This window comes from Podarcis melisellensis, assembly GCF_964234715.1.
Source record: "Podarcis melisellensis genome assembly, chromosome: 2".
Lineage (NCBI taxonomy): Eukaryota > Metazoa > Chordata > Lepidosauria > Squamata > Lacertidae > Podarcis > Podarcis melisellensis.
In genome coordinates this window covers 107,280,639-107,292,239 of record NC_138529.1, presented here as the reverse complement: position 1 = coordinate 107,292,239, position 11,601 = coordinate 107,280,639, and the positions used below count along the sequence as shown (strand labels likewise).

Genomic DNA, 11,601 nt, shown 5'->3' with positions numbered 1-11,601 from the left:
AAGTTCTTTCCACATTCAATGCATTTAAATGGTTTTTCCCCGTGTGAGTTCGTTTATGTATTCTAAGGTTTCCACTTTGACTGAAGCTCTTTCCACATTCAAAGCATTTAAATGGTTTCTCCCCCGTGTGAGTTCGTTGATGTGTTCTAAGTTCTTCACCACGACTGCAGCTCTTTCCACATTCAATGCATTTAAATGGTTTCTCCCCCGTGTGAGTTCGTTGATGTATTCTAAGGTTTCCACTTTGACTGAAGCTCTTTCCACATTCAAAGCATTTAAATGGTTTCTCCCCCGTGTGAGTTCGTTGATGTGTTCTAAGGTCTTCACCACGACTGCAGCTCTTTCCACATTCAATGCATTTAAATGGTTTCTCCCCCGTGTGAGTTCGTTGATGTCTTCTAAGGTTTCCACTTTGACTGAAGCTCTTTCCACATTCAAAGCATTTAAACGGTTTCTCCCCCGTGTGAATTCGTTGATGTATTCTAAGGTCTCCACTATAACTGCAGCTCTTTCCACATTCAATGCATTTAAATGGTTCCTCCCCCATGTGAGTTCGTTGATGTCTTCTAAGGGCTCCACAACGACTGAAGCTCATTCCACATAAAATGCATTTAAATGGTTCCTCCCCCATGTGAGTTTGTTGATGTCTCCTAAGTGCTCCATTCTGACTGAAGCACTTTCCACATTCAATACATTTAAATGGTTTCTCCCCAGTGTGAGTTCGTTGATGTGTTCTAAGGTCTGCACTACGACTGAAGCTCTTTCCACATTCAATACATTTAAATGGTTTCTCCCCAGTGTGAGTTCGTTGATGCATCGTAAGTGCTCCACTGTGACTGAACCCCTCTCCGCACTCCATACATTTAAATGGTTTCTCCTCCATGTGAATTTGTTGATGTCTCCTAAGTGCTCCATTCTGACTGAAGCTCTTTCCACATTCAATACATTTAAATGGCTTCTCCCCAGTGTGAGTTCGTTGGTGTATTCTAAGTGTTCCGTTCAGACTGAAGCTCTTTCCACATTCAATACATTTAAACGGTTTCTCCCCAGTGTGAGTTCGCTGATGTGTTCTGAGGGCTCCACTGTGACTGAAGCTCCATCCACACTCCATGCATTCAAATGGTTTCTCCCCTGTGTGAGTTTGTTGGTGTATCCTCATTTTTCCACAGTGACTAAAGCACATTCCACATTCCCTGCATTCAAACTGTTTCTTTGTTCTTCCCAGTGAATTCACAGATGGCTCCATAGAATCCTGACCATCGTCTTCCTGACCTGACCTGTTTGGGAGTTGGGGGGAGGGAGAGAATCCTGTTAGACTTTTAAGAAAGACAAGAAAGGAACTGGACATACATCAATTCCCATGTGCACCTTCTCTTATTTTCACTCCCTCTCCATTCTCAACTGTCCTCTCCATGTTCCAAATTTTTAGGAATGCAGATGAGATAATGGCAAGAGAAACCCATGATCACTCCATTCACACTTAAGAAAGCAGCATCATTTTATAGTAGAGATCTACAGTGGAACTGGTTTTTAAGACACATCTGTCTTTTTCCTTTTCAAGTGAGGAAAGGATCTCAGGCTCCAATAGCAGTCTCCCCTATGAGTAAGAAGTAAAACTGAAATGTTCTGATGCCACATGTAAGTGTAAAAATATTGCAACATATTAGAACCATATGTCAGGAGTGCTCTGATGGTGTTTCCTGCTTGGCAGGGGGTTGGACTCGATGGCCCTTGTGGTCTCTTCCAACTCTATGATTCTAGAACCTAAACAGAGCCTGCTGGATTGGGAAAAGGCCCACCTAGTCCAGCATCCTGTTGTCATAGTGGCCAAGCAGATGCCTGGGGGAAACCAGCAAGCAAGATTTCAGCCCAAGAGTCCTGTGCTTTCCAGAAACTAGTATTAAGAAGCATTATTGAGTAGGACCGCAAGGGCAGAGCACAGACACCAGCCTAATCCTTTTCCCCCAAGATATCCAAGTTGCTGGCTGTCACTGTTTCCAGTAGGATAGAAGTCCATAGATTAACTATGCTTCTGTTTATTCATCTTTTGCAGTCCTTAAAGGCTCATAAATATATTATGATCTAAGCTTTTGTGGGTCTGACAAAGTGGCAGTCTGACAAAGTGGGCTCTTGACTAGGAAAGCTGGTGCCACTATAAACCTGTGAGACTTTTTGTTGGTTTTGTGTACATATTTTGAAATTTGTATCAAGGTTGTACCAAGGTCTCGAAGTTCTTAAAGAAAACCAGAGATCTGTTCAAGAAAATTGGAGATATCAAAGGAAGATTTTATGCAAAGATTACCATAGTAAAGGACAAAAGTGGTAAGGACCTAACAGAAGCAGAAGACATCAAGAAGAGGTCGCAAGAATACACAGAGGAATTATACCAGAAAGATATGGATGGAAGAAGAAGTTAATGCTTTAAACCAAACATATCCTGAAGATGTGGACATGAGCCTTGTTGGAGAACTCAACCATTTTCATCAATACATTAAAAAGTCAAAGCCATGAACATGATAATCTGACACATCAGGATCTGTACCAAGTTATATTTAATGACCATGTCCTTCATGGATCACTGCCTTGTCATGGCAAAGGGGCTTGAATAACTCAGAGACGCTATGAGCTATGCCGTGCAGGGCCACCCAAGACAGACAAGTCAAAGTGGAGAGTTTTGACTAAACGTGATCCACCTGGAGAAGGAAGCAGCAAGCCATGCCAGTATCCCTGCCGAGTTGTATAAAAGTTATGACGCTGGAAGATGAACCCTTCAGGTCAGAAGGCATCCAACATGCTACTGAGGAAGAGCGGAGGACAAGTACAAGTAGATTCAGAGCTGATGAAGCAGCTGGGCCAAAGCCGAAAGGTCGCTCACTTGCGGGTGTGCCTGGAAGTGAAAGGGAAGTCCAATGCTGCAAAGAAAAATATTGCATAGGAACCTGGAATGTAAGATCCATGAACCATGGTAAGCTGGATGTGGTCAAAAATGAGATGGCAAGAATAAATATTGACATCCTGGGCATCAGTGAACTAAAATGGAAGGGAATGGAGATCTGCTCAAGAAAATTGGAGATATGAAAGGAACATTTTATGCAAAGATTACCATAATAAAGGACAAAAGTGGTAAGGACCTAACAGAAGCAGAAGATATCAAGAAGAGGTGGCAAGAAAGGTGCAAGATTGGTTTCATTATGCCCAAATTAACGAGGTTGTTAAGTTAGATAAAAAAACAGGATTCCAGGTGGAAAAATCGAAACTTGAGACAGAGCTGTTAGAATCAAAGACCAAGGTATTATCGAGAATGTATAACTTGCTGCTTAAATGGAACACACAGGATGAGACAGTTAAATCAGCTATGATAAAGTGGGCTCAAGACATTGGTTATAATATTATGTTTGAAGATTGGGAAAGGTTATGGACCACCGGTATGAAATTTACGGCATGTAATGCCTTGAAAGAAAACATCATGAAAATGATATACAGGTGGTACATGACCCCAGTTAAACTTGCTAAGATATACCATTTGTCTGATAACAAGTGTTGGAAGTGTAAGGAAGCTGAAGGAACATTCTTCCACCTTTGGTGGACCTGCCCAAGAGTGAAGGCCTTCTGGGAAATGATCTATAACGAGTTAAAAAAGGTGTTTAAGTACACCTTCTCTAAAAAACCGGAGGCCTTCCTCTTGGGTATTGTGGGCCAAGGGGTGTTAAAGAAGGATAGAACGTTTTTTATGTATGCCACCACGGCAGCAAGAATTCTGATCGCCAAACATTGGAAGACTCAAGATTTGCCCACACTGGAAGAGTGGCAAACGCAACTGATTGACTATATGGAGTTGGCCGAAATGACTGCCAGAATCCGAGATCTGGGAGAAGAAGCAATGGAGGAGGACTGGAAAAAATTTAAGAATTATCTGCAAAAATTTTATAAGCTATATGAACTATAAAATGACACATAATTTGAAATGCTAGCCCCAGCAATGAGTGTGTAACATTTATGAAATTGGATAACATTATTGAAAGAACCCAAGTTTAAATGTTAAAAATGATAATATGTTCTGTTTTTAGAGTAAACGAGCAATAAGGGATTTAAACTTAAACTGCAATTGAAAGTACAAAAGAAACATATGAAACAAGGTTATAATTTGCTGATAAATTTATTGTTAAGAATGCATTGTGCGGGAGATGTGGGGAAGTTCGATAGAAAGTTGAAATAAGTTGTTGAAGGGCTATGAATTTTTTATTTTCTCTTTGTCTATTGCTTGTTTTTTCTTTGCTTCTCTTTTTCTTCTTTTTTCTGTATACGTCTGAAAAAACATAATAAAAATTATTAAAAAAAAAAAAAAAAAAAGAAGAAGAGGTGGCAAGAATACACAGAGGAATTATACCAGAAAGATATGGATGGCTCATACACTCCAGGTAGTGTGACTGATGACCTTGAGCCAGACATCCTGGAGAGTGAAGTCAAATGGGCCTTAGAAAGCACTGCTAATAACAAGGCCAGTGGAAGTGATGACATTCCAGCGGAACTATTTAAAATCTTAAAAGATGATATTGTTAAGGTGCTACACTCAATATGCCAGCAAGTTTGGAAAACTCAGCAGTGGCCAGAGGATCAGAGAAGATCAGTCTAGAACGCAATGCCAAAGAAGGGCAGCGCCAAAGAATGCTCCAACTACCGCACAATTGTGCTCATTTCACACGCTAGCAAGGTTACGCTTAAAATTCTACAAGGCAGGCTTAAGCAGTATGCGGACTAAAAACTCCAAGAAGTACAAGCTGGATTTTGGAGGGGCAGAGGAACCACTGACCAAATTGCAAACATGCGCTGGATTAGGAAGAAAGCTAGAGAGTTCCAGAAAAACATCTACTTCTGCTTCATTGACTACGCAAAAGCCTTCGACTGTGTGGACCACAGCAAACTATGGCAAGTTCTTAAAGAAATGGGAGTGCCTGACCACCTCATCTGTCTCCTGAGAAATCTCTATGTGGGACAAGAAGCAACAGTTAGAACTGGATATGGAACAACTGATTGGCTCAAAATTGGGAAAGGAGTACGGCAAGGCTGTATATTGTCTCCTTGCTTATTTAACTTATATGCAGAGGACGAGATGAATGGACAGTGCTCTCAAAGCTACTAACATGAGTTTGACCAGACTGCAGGAGGCAGTGGAAAACAGGAGTGCCTGGCGTGCTCTGGTCCATGGGGTCACAAAGAGTCAGACACGACTAAACGATTTAACAACAATAACCCAGAAAGGGAAGTTGGGGGAAGTCATGGGGGGGGGGGTTCATTGGAATGTAAAATGTACCATATTTTTCTGTGTATAAGGTGTCCCATGGAGGGACTCCAAATTAAGAAAACACCCCTCAGCACTACCCGTGTATAAGGCGAGCCCCAATTTTAAATCTATTTTTTGGGGGGAGAGGAACACCTATACACAGTCTTATACACAGAAAAATTTAAATTTTTGATTATGCTAAAATTTGTTATAAAATCTGAATACATTTTTTTTTAAAAAAAAAAGTTCCAGAGTTTTTGTCAAAGACTAGATGGGAAATTCATTCAAGGGCCACATGATCATCATATCCTACTACTGTGGACAAGAAATCCGTAAAAGAAACGGAGTGGCCCTCATAGTCAACAAAAGAGTGGCAAAAGCTGTACTGGGATGCAATCTCAAAAATGATAGAAGGATCTCAAAACAAATCCAAGGAAGAACTTTTAACATCACAGTAATCCAGGTTTATGCACCAACTACTGCTGCTGAAGAAACTGAAAATGACCAGTTCTAGGAAGACTTTCAACACCTTCTAGAACTGACACCAAAGAAGGATGTTCTTCTCATCCTAGGGGATTGGAATGCTAAAGTAGGGAGTCAAAGAGATAAAAGGAACAACTGGTAAGTTTGGCCTTGGAGTTCACAACGAAGCAGTACAAAGGCTAATAGAGTTCTGTCAAGAGAATAAGCTGGTCATAACAAACACTCTTTCCCAACAGCACATGAGATTACTCTACACATGCACATCACCAGATGGGCAGCATCAAAATCATATTATATTCTTTGCAGCCAAAGATGGAGAAGTTCTATACAGTCAGCAAAAACGAGACCTGGAGCTGACTGTGGCTCAGATCACCAGCTTCTTAGAACAAAATTCAAGCTTAAACTGAAGAAAGTAGGGAAAACCACTGGTCCAGTAAGATACAATCTAAATCAAATCCCTTATGATTATACAGTGGAAGAGAGGAACAGATTTAAGGATTTAGATTTTGTGATGGGACGATGAGCTGCTTGTGCGTAAAATGCAAGTCCCTCAGAGTTTGATCAGGTTTTCAAACCTCTGCCTGTGACGGAGCCCCTCCAGCATGGCTGCGTCAATCACTAGTAGAATCCGAAAGTGGCTGCTTTCGGAATCGTTTCCAACATAAAAGCTCTTTAACGGAAACACGTCGTCTGGCCTCTCGGCGTGACAGTTTCCGGCGAGGTGTGGGTGTCCCTATAGGAGGTCCTGAGACCTCCCCACTGTTTTCGCTGGAAGCGTCTCTGAGCCATCCCTCCGACTCACTTTCCCTTGGAGTTCTTGCTCGCCCTCTACTGGTTCCCTCTTCCGCTGCTACTCCTCTCTCAACCTCAGTGAGCCTTTGCGCCCCCGGCGCTTTAGATGGCAGTTCCCTGACAGATTTGGTGGACAGAGTGCCTGAAGAACCTGAAGGCTCGGAACATCATACAGGAGGCAGCAATGGTGGTGGTCCGCCCCCGCCACTTAATGGATCCAATTGGCTTCCAGAGAGTGGTAGGGGATGCTTTATCCCAAGTTGATGGCCTTTCAGCTGATTCCCTGGTGGCCCGCTGGAATGCGAAGTTAACCAGGGCTATTGACGGTCTGGCTCCGAAGCGCCCTCTCCGATTGCATGGAGCCCGGACAGCCCTGTGGTTTTCCCCGGAGCTGAGGGTGATGAAACAATCGTTGAGACGGCTAGAGCGCCGGTGGCGGAAAACTCATTCTGAATCAGACCGGACACGGGTTAGAGCTCAACGTCGAGCCTACCAAGTGGCAATGGCGACGGCGAAGAGGGCCTTCTTCACTGCCTCCATTGCATCTGCAGAAAACAGCAGCAGGAGACTTTTTCAGGTGGTTCGCAATCTATCAGAACCACCTGTACCACCGGGGCCTGGTAGGGACCCCAAGATCTCCTGCAATGCTTTTGCAAAGTTTTTTGCAGATAAAATCGCTCAGATTCAGAAGGAGGTAGACTCCACCGTGGGAGCAGGGCCAGGGCGGGAGAGTGCTAGAGTTCTGTCTGGTCCTGTTACATGGGATCAATTCCAATCTGTTACCTCCGAGGATGTGGACAGGCTGCTTGGACGAGTGAAACCGACCACCTGTCTCCTTGATCCTTGCCCATCCTGGCTGATAAAAGCGAGCCGGGAAGGGCTGGGCGATGGGCTCTGCGGGGTGGTGAATGCTTCCCTCTGTGAGGGAGCCTTCCCAGACCCACTGAAAGAGGCGGTCATTAAACCGCTTCTTAAAAAAACATCTTTAGACCCGGCCAATTTGGCCAACTATCGCCCAGTCTCAAATCTGCCATTCTTGGGCAAGGTGATTGAGCGGGTGGTTGCTGAACAACTCCAAGCACGCCTGGAGGAAACGGACCATTTGGATCCCTTCCAATCGGGATTCAGGCCTCACCATGGGACTGAAACTGCCTTGGTCGCGCTGGTTGATGATCTCCGGCGGGCTAGGGACAAAGGTGAGAGCTGCTTCCTAGTTCTGCTGGATCTCTCAGCGGCCTTTGACACCATCGACCATAACATCCTTCTGGACCGTCTAGAGGGGCTGGGAGCTGGGGGCACTGTTATACAGTGGTTCCGCTCCTTCCTCCTGGGCCGTGTCCAGAAGGTGGTGGTGGGGGGTGAGTGTTCAGACCCCTGGGCTCTCACTTGTGGGGTGCCTCAGGGTTCTGTCCTCTCCCCCATGCTTTTTAATATCTATATGAAGCCGCTGGGAGAGATCATCAGGGGGTTTGGACTGGGTGTTCATCAGTATGCAGATGACACCCAGCTCTACCTCTCCTTTAAATCAGAACCAGTGAAGGCGGTGAAGGTCCTGTGTGAGTGCCTGAAGGCGGTTGGAGGTTGGATGGCGGCTAACAGATTGAGGTTGAATCCTGACAAGACAGAAGTACTGTTTATGGGGGACAGGAGATGGGCAGGTGTGGAGGATTCCCTGGTCCTGAATGGGGTAACTGTGCCCCTGAAGGACCAGGTGCGCAGCCTGGAAGTCATTTTGGACTCACAGCTGTCCATGGAGGCGCAGATTAACTCTGTGTCCAGGGCAGCTGTCTACCAGCTCCACCTGGTACGCAGGCTAAGACCCTACCTCCCCGTGGACTGTCTCGCCAGAGTGGTGCATGCTCTAGTTATCTCACGCTTGGACTACTGCAACGCGCTCTACATGGGGCTACCTTTGAAGGTGACCCGGAAACTGCAATTAATCCAGAATGCGGCAGCTAGACTGGTGACTGGGAGTGGCCGCCGGGACCACATAACACCGGTTCTGAGAGATCTGCATTGGTTCCCAGTACGTTTCCGAGCACGATTCAAAGTGTTGGTGCTGACCTTTAAAGCCCTAAACGGCCTCGGTCCTGTATACCTGAAGGAGCGTCTCCACCCCCATCGTTCAGCCCGGACACTGAGATCCAGCGCCGAGGGCCTTCTGGCGGTTCCCTCATTGCGAGAAGTGAGGCTACAGGGAACCAGACAGAGGGCCTTCTCGGTAGTGGCGCCCGCCCTGTGGAACGCCCTCCCATCAGATGTCAAAGAGATAAAGAATTACCTGACGTTCAGAAGACATCTTAAGGCAGCCCTGTTCAGGGAAGTTTTTAATATGTAATGCTGTATTGTTTTTAATACTGATTGGGAGCCGCCCAGAGTGGCTGGGGAAACTCAGCCAGATGGGCGGGGTATAAATAATAAATTATTATTATTATTATTATTATTATTAATGAAAACCATCCCAATGAAAAGAAATGCAAGGACTTCCTGGCGTAGTACGCTCAGCGTTGGGTCAGGGAAAGCGCTCTGCTGCAGTAAGAGCACTCCCGATCACGGATACGGGATAAAAAGACGGGGAAGCGAGGGCGACGCAAACCCTGAAGAGGTCTGAGAGGAGGTTCCAGACTGAAGAAAATCGATCCAAGCAGCGCATAAAAGTGGAGGGAGGTGGAAGAACTTCAGCGCAGAAAGATCGCACAGCCGACCGTGAGATGCCCCTGAGACCCGAATGAGAAAGCACCAGGCTGCTCCAAACTAAAACTGTAAAATCAAGAGTACTCCTGAAGGAACAAGGTAATAATGCTGGCTTAAATTAAAAGAAAAGAAAAGGAGTACGGACTAACTTAATATTATAAAGGACAGTAAAGCTAATGGAGAGAGGAGCTTCAGCGTTCTGAGACTTATCACGTTGTGGAAAATAAGCCTTGTAAAGAGGCAGAAAATAAAAACTGAGACATACTGAGTACCTGCTTCTACAGGGGGACGCTCTGTTGAGAGAGACAAGGAGCTGAAATAGCAAGCAGCAGCAGCGGTGACAACAAAGCAGCGGCCACTGAGGAGGAGATCAGCGTAAAACAAAGGGGTGAGTGAAAAAGGAAAAGGAGGGGGAGGAACGTGGAGGATACAGTGGAAAAAGAGAAGGAATAGAAAAGATTTGAAGACCAGGCAGTGGTGGGAAGATAAAGATTAAGATAAAGAAGTGAAAGGGAAGAGGAAGAGATATACAAAGGGAGAGAAAGGAGGAAAAGACTGAAATAGGGAAGAAAGCAGCTGGCGAAAATGGCGCTGGGGGGGGGGGAGAGAGTGAGTCATCGCCCTCAGAAGGGAAAAAAGCCGGAAGAAGAATAGTGGCGGAAACAGTCACTGCAACAAAGAGAGGCTAGAGAAACAAAACAAGAAGGACCACCTCACAAGTAAATTGGAAAATCGCGTCACCTAGTGGTGGAAAATAAAATTACTCCCATAATTTTAAAAATGCTGCTAAGACACAGGCTTGAAGTACAACCATAAAGAAAACTAGCTATACACGAAAGGACATTTGAAATACCAAGTTCAAGTCAATCAAAACTTTATTAGCAAAGCCAACAGGCCACAGCTATGCAAGAATTAAAAATAAAGTAAGAATAAAAGGAAGAAAAGAACAAGCAGAAGGAGGTCCGTCAGATGAACAAGTCTGTCACTCAGATGGTGGCCCTCAATTTCACAGCTCTCTCGATGTACCTCGCGACCTTCTCTGTTATCTGACTATCCGTATCAGATAAGAGAAAATACAGTGTAGTGTCTTGTGAACGGCCGGGGTTAGAGAGAATGAGTGGAGTAATAATCTCATTCCTTAGGTCTTTGTAAAGGGGGCAGGATAGGAGGACGTGGGACACTGTTTCCGTGTTACCATCTCCACATGGGCAGAGTCGTTTTTCAAATGGAGTCTTTTGGTAACGACCTTCGAGTACAGCAGAAGGAAGAACATCCCATCTAGCCAATGTAAAGGCACGTCTATATTTTGGGATGGTTAATTTAAACAAATATGAAGCTGGAGAGTCAAAATGGGAAGGGGGAAAGTAGGTATACCATGGGCACAGTTTCTTTAAGGTAGTCAGGTTGTTTTGCCGTTCAATGTCTTTCAGGCGCTGGCCTATTAGACTCTTTGCTTTAATGAGGCCCATTGATAGTAGGGACTGCGAATGCAGACCGCATGTAAGGAGTTTTTGATGCACAGTTTTGAACCACTTGCTTTTGTGAGGGTCTTGCATTACTAGAGGCAATAGACCGGGTGGATTTAGGTTAAGACGAAGCCAATAGTTGAGTGTTCTTTGCCAGGTCTGAGTTTCTACAGATGGAAGGCAGGCCTCGAGTCGTAATGCTGCGTTTGGAACACAGGAGGGGACGCCGAATATCTGCCTTAGGAATTTAGACTGAACAGTTTCAAGACTGGAGCAGTGGTTCCCCGTCCAGATTTGTGCCCCATACAGTAACTGCGCCAGAGGTTTTGCTTGAAAAACTTCAAGGGCTGCTGGGATGTATCTGCCCCCCTTCGTGTAAAAGAAGCGGGACAGCATCTTAATACTTTGAGCTGCTTTTTCTTTGGCACATTTTTGATGGGCATCCCAGGACCCGGTCGACTGGAAAACGATACCCAGATATTTGAAGGCTTTAACCTGTTCAATTGTCTGGTTATCCATCCTCCAGCTGTACTGTCTGTATTTCCTTGCAAAAACCATGATTTTGGTTTTCTGATAGTTTATTGCCAGTTGCTCTCTCCTACAGTATGCTGAAAATTCACCTATGAGCCTATTTAAGCCTATTCTTGTTCGAGATAGGAGTATCGCATCATCAGCATACAAAAGCACTGATATTGATTTGTCAGCCAGTTTGGGGGCATGGAAGTCCGGAGATGACAAACAGTTAACCATATCATTGATGTAAAAGTTGAATAGAACTGGGGCCAGGATGCAACCTTGCTTGACCCCCTTGCTGACAGGAACTGGTCCTATAAGATGGCCATTTAACGAAGTTCTTACATACAGCACCGTGTCTTTATATAAACA

General features: G+C 44.8%; 1 protein-coding gene across 1 annotated transcript in view; it reads right to left on the bottom strand.

Moving 5' to 3' along the window:
* LOC309364603 (uncharacterized protein) overlaps positions 1-11,601 on the bottom strand; it is a 220,111-nt gene that overhangs the window by 148,401 nt on the left and 60,109 nt on the right. The gene's annotated exons all lie outside the window — the stretch shown is intronic.